Here is a 6,000-nt window from a genome sequence, read left to right on the forward strand (position 1 = left end):
GTCAGGCAGGTGGTTCACCTCTGTAATCCCAACACTTTGGGAGGCCTAGGAGGGAGAACCACTCGAGGCCAGGAGTTTGAGACCAGCAACATAGTGAGACCCGTCTCTCCAAAAAAAAAAAAAAAAAAAAAAAAAAATTGGCCAGGTGTGGTGAGGTCCACTTGTAGTTCCAGCTACTTAGGAGGCTGAGGCGGGAGGATCGCTTGAGCCATGAAGGCAAGGCTCCAGTGAGCTCTAACTGTGCCATTGCACTTCAGCCTGGGCGACAGAGAGAGACCCGGTTTCCAAAATAAAATAAATAAATAAGTAAATATATATGTATGTATTTTTTGAGACAGAATTTCGCTCTTGTCACCCAGGCTGGAGTGCAATGGCGTGATCTTGGCTCATTGCAAGCTCTGCCTCCTGGGTCCAAGCAATTCTCCTGCCTCAGCCTCCCGAGTAGCTGGGATTAAAAGTGTGGGCCATCACACTCGGATGATTTTTGTATTTTTAGTAGAGATGGGGTTTCACCACTTTGGCCAGGCTGGTCTCAAACTCCTGACCTCAGATGATCTGCTGCCTCAGGGTTCCAAAGTGCTGGGATTACAGGAGTGAGCCACCGTGCCCAGGCAATAAATATGTATTTATTATGAGCGATTACATGCCTGCCTGGTGAACCAGAGTTCCCTGTCTTCATAGAGCTTAGAGAGCCCTATGCCTTAGATGCGAGGCAATGCAGTATGAAAGGGCACCTTGGAATGGCAGTGACCACCCTTGCTCCTAGTAGACGTCTCCAGTTTTGTTCAGAGAGGGCCTGCCAGGGTCCTCGAAGGCAGGGTGCACTCTGTTTGCAAGTTTTGACTCATTCATGTCTGCTTTGTCCTTGCGTTTAGAAAAACATCCCTGCTGATTTGAGGGTCATGTAGCCCGGCTCTGCCACCTTCTCCCCCTCCTCTTTGTCATCCTTGGCTCTCCTGGTCATCCCCTTATAGTTACTGAAAACTTGGTAACTTGGCCCCTAGCCTTCATCTCCACCCCAAATCCTGCCACTCTCCTTGGCATCTTCAATGTCTGCAGATACAGCCTAACCAACACTGCTGCCTCTCAGTAGCTGTACCTCACTGGAGACCTTATCCCCCACACCACCGCTGCATGTTATGCCCTGGGCCCTTGTCACACTCAGAACCACTTTTATCCCAACGTCCCTTTCTCTGATTGCAGCCTCCTCTCCATGCAGTGGTTTCACCCTTTCATTCTCCTTATCCCTATCCCCTGACCTACACGGTACCTTCATTCCACAGTCTCTCCCACTCTGGCAGTCCCTTCCTTGTCCTTATCCAGCTTGGACCTCCCAGCTGACCATCTGAAGGAACTACACCACTGTCGTAGGCTGGGTTTCCTAGAAACTCAGTTGGGATTTTTGTGAAAGTTATTTCACATTAAGCCATGTCAGGTTCAGGAGTTCAAGACCAGCCTGGGCAACATAGCAAGACCTCAGTCTCTACAAAAAATAAAATAAAATAAAAATAGAGAGAGCTCCAAGATGGCTGATCACTAGCAGCTCGGGATTGTAGCTCCCAGTGAAAATGCAGAGAACGAGAGGATGTCACACTTTCAGACAAATTTGTGCTCACGGACCAGGAGATTCCCAGTGGAGGAGCCCCACGGGTCTCCAGCGTGACTCTTGTGGCCGGCGCGGCAGTTTTGCCGGCGCCTCAGCATGGCAGTTCTTGGTGCAGCGTGAGCGGGACCGGGTCCCCTTTTGGCTGACGTTGTTTGGAGCTCCGGCAAGACAGAGTCGCCTATTCAGCTGATTGAAGGACGAACTCAAGAAGGGAGCTAGACCATAGATTCCCAGGCAGAAAAGCACCATCAATCTTAACACTGCTGTTTTGGCCGGTGCAGTGGATTGCTCAGATTTCGGCGCTGGGAATCAACAAGTTGGACGTCCACTCAGAGACCTAATTTGAAAGTCGGTAATCACAAAGACGACAGGTGGATAAATTTACAATGATGGAAAGAAACCAGCATAAAAAGGCTGAGAATACTCAAAATCAGAATGCCTCTCCCTCTACAGAGGAATCACAGTTCCTCATCAGCAACGGAACAAGGCCTGATGGAGAATGAGTGTGTTCCATTAACAGAAGTAGGCTTCAGAAGGTGGATGATAAGAAACTTCTGGGAATTAAAAGAACTTGTTCTAACCCAATGCAAAGAAACTAAGAACTTTGAAAAAAGGTTTGATGAAATGCTAACGAGAATAGACAATTTAGAGAGGAATATAAGTGAACTAATGGAGCTGAAAAACACAACACTAGAACTTTGCAAAGTATGTACAAGTTTTAACAGTCGAATTGATCAAGCAGAAGAAAGGATATCAGAGGTCGAAGACCAACTTAATGAAATAAAATGAGAAGTCAAGATTAGAGAAAAAAGAATAAAAAGGAATGAGCAAAGTCTCCAAGAAATATGGGACTATGTGAAAAGACCTAATCTACGTTTGATAGGTGTACCTGAATGTGATGAAGAGAATGAATCCAAGTTGGAAAATACTCTTCAGGATATTATTCAGGAAAACTTTCCCAACCTAGTAAGGCAGGACAATATTCAACTCCAGGTAATACAGAGAACATCACAAAGATATTCCGCAAGAAGACCAACCCTAAGGCACATAATCGTCAGATTCATTAGGGTTGAAATGAAGGAGAAAATACTAAGAGCAGCCAGAGAGAAAGGTCAGGTTACCCACAAAGGGAAGCCTATCAGACTTACAGCAGATCTCTCAGCAGAAACCCTACAAGCCAGAAAAGAGTGGGGACCAATATTCAACATCCTTAAAGAAAAGAACTTTCAACACAGAATTTCATATCCAGCCAAACTAAGCTTCACAAGCAAAGGAAAAATAAAATCTTTTGTGAACAAGCAAGTACTTAGAGATTTCACCATCACCAGGCCTGCTTTACAAGAGCTTCTGAAAGAAGCACTACACATATAAAGGAACAACCAGTATCAGCCTTTCCAAAAATATATCAAAAAGTAAAGATCATTAACATAATGAACTTACATCAACCAATGGGCAAAACAGCCAGCTAGCATCAAATGGCAGTATTAAACTCATATATATTATTAACTGGATAAAAAGCCAAACCCATTGGTATGCTGTATCCAGACCCATCTCACATGCAACGATACACAAAGACTCAAAACAAAGGGACGGAGGAAGATTTACCAACCAAACGGAGAGCAAAAATAAATAAATAAATAAAAAGCAGGAGTTGCAATTCTCACCTCTGATAAAATAGACTTTAAAGCAACAAAGATCAAAAGAGGCAAAGAAGGACATTACATAATGGTAAAAGGATCAATGCAACAAGAAGAGCTAACGATCCTAAATATACACACACCCAATACAGGAGCACCCAGATACATAAGACAAGTTCTTAATGACTTATAAAGAGACTTAGCCTCCCACACAATAATAGTGGGAGACTGTAACATCACAGTCAATATTAGACTGATCAATGAGATAGAAAATTAACAAGGACATCCAGGACTTGAACTCAGACCCGGAACAAGTAAACTTAATAAACATTTATAGAACTCTCCACTTCAAATACACAAAACATACATTCTTATCAGAACCATATCACACCTATTCCAAAAGTGACTACATAATTGGAAGTAAATCATGCCTCAGTAATTGCATAGCATTTCATAGGTTTAAATGAAATATTGGTTGGCTGCTTATTTGTTATTTTCTTCCCTTATTCCTTCCTGTCTCCATTATTAAGCACAATTATTGGCATAAAGGAGGTTTCCAATTCCCATTTTTAGACTGCATTCTAGCCTGGGCAATAAAGCAATACTCCCATTCTCTCTCCCTCTTTCTCTTCCTTTTTCTTCCTCTTCTTCATTCCTTTTTTTTCTTTTTCTTTCTTCCTTTTTTCTTTCAAAAAAAAAATTACAAAGATTTCCAGAGCTTATACACTTCCAAGCTATATGTCTATTTGTAAGTGTGCATAAAACAAACAAACAAACAAAAAAAGGTACTAAGTTTGGGTGAGATAAAAGAGAAAGACAAAAGACCAATCTATAAAAATAAATAGGTAAAAAAAAAAGTTTGAAGAAACCATCAAAAAAATAAATAAATAAATAAACCAGGCATGCTGGTGTGTGCCTGTAGCCCCAGCTACTTGGGAGGCTGAGGTAGGAGGATCCCTTGAACCCAGGAGTACCAGGCTATAGGTGCTCTCCAGCCTGGGCAAGAGAGTGAGAATTTGTCTCTAAAAAACAAAACAGGCTGGGCGCAGTAGCTCACATCTGTAATCCCAGCACTTTGGGAGGTCGAGGTGGGTGGATCACCTGAGATCAGGAGTTTGAGACCAGCCTGGCCACCATGGCAAAACCCCATCTCTACTAAAAATACCAAAATTGGCTGGGCGTGATGGCACACACCTATTATCCCAGCTACTCGGGAGGCTGAGGCAGGAGAATTGCTTGAACCCAGGAAGTGGAGGTTGCAGTGAGCCAAGATCGTGCCATTGCACTCCAGCCTGGGCGACAGACTGAGACTCCGTCTCAAAATAAATAAATAACAAAACAAAAACAAAGAAATATGTACATCATGAAGTCTTTGATTTACTTGGTTGCTCTTTCATGCCTAGCTGTTCCAGTACCCCTAAATTGGCCCAGTAGCCCTAACTTTATAACAAAAGTGATTGCTTGCCACTACAGAACCCAACCCAAGCTACTGAGTGTGTGAATGAACCCTCCTTTCTGCTCTATACTTTGTACACTCTGCATTGTTTTGAAATGTACATTGTACTTACTATGCTTGGATTCAGGCATTTCTCATGCAAAAAATTCGACTTGCATAGAATATAAACTGCAAATGAACTGAAATAAATTGTTGTGTGTGTGTGTGTATGTGATGATAAAAGTAATATACATTCTAGAAACTTTGTACACAAATTCAGAAAAATTTAAATAAGAAAATATTTGGATAGGTGTGTTGGCCCACACGTGTAGTCCCAACTACTCAGGAGGCTGAGGTGGGAGGATCACTTGAGCCCAGGAGTTGTAAGTGAGCTGTGACTGCACCACTGCATTCCAGGCTGGGCTAAAGAGTGAGACACTACTTAAAAAATATTAATAATAATCTCCAGGTGCAGTGGCTCACGCCTGTAACTCAGCACTTTGGGAGGCTGAGGTGGGAAGATCACTTAAGGTCAGGAGTTCAAGACCAGCCTGGCCAACATGGTGAAACCCCGTCTCTACTAAAAATACAAAAATTAGCCGGGCATGGTGGCGCATGCCTGTAATCCCAGCTACTGGGGAGGCTGAGGCAGGAGAATTGCTTAAACTCGGGAGGTAGAGGTTGCAGTGAGCCAAGATTTTGCCACTGCACACCAGCCTGAGCAATAGGAAAACACTCCATCTAAAAAAAATAAAATTAGTAACCACAGTAAGAATTTTTTTAAAAACTTCATTCATGGTTTCACCGTCTGAAAACAGAGCATTCCATTAACATTCTGTCATAGTTCCGCCAATGCTTTCTTCTCCTTGTGCCTGTATGTATGATGGGATCCTATGTTGAAATGTTTATGTCTTTTTTCTGCTCCAGAGCTTCCTTTCCCCTGACAGTCCTCCCATTCAAGCAAGTCTGCTCTAAATTTTGTTACCTCAGCAAATGAATGAGAAATCAGAAAGGGAAAATGAAAATTCTTCTAGCTTTTGAGTTTTCAGAAAACTCAAGTTAGGAGTCTAGATTTGAGACAATAACCAGCCTGGCCAACGTGGAGAAACCTGTCTCTTCTAAAAGTACAAAAATTAGCTGCGTGTGGCAGCGCGTGCCTGTAATTCCCAGCTACGTGGGAGGCTGAGGCAGGAGAATCGCTTGAAACCGGGAGGTGGAGGTTGCAGCCGAGATCGTGCCATTGCACTCCAGCCTGGGCAACAGAGTGAGACTCCATCTCCAAAAAAAAAAAAAAAAAAAAAAAAAAAAGATTTGAGACACTA

The sequence above is a fragment of the Aotus nancymaae genome, unplaced genomic scaffold (genome assembly GCF_030222135.1).
Source record: "Aotus nancymaae isolate 86718 unplaced genomic scaffold, 86718_ANA_hifiasm-v0.15.2.pri h1tg000049l, whole genome shotgun sequence".
NCBI classification, from domain to species: Eukaryota; Metazoa; Chordata; class Mammalia; order Primates; family Aotidae; genus Aotus; species Aotus nancymaae.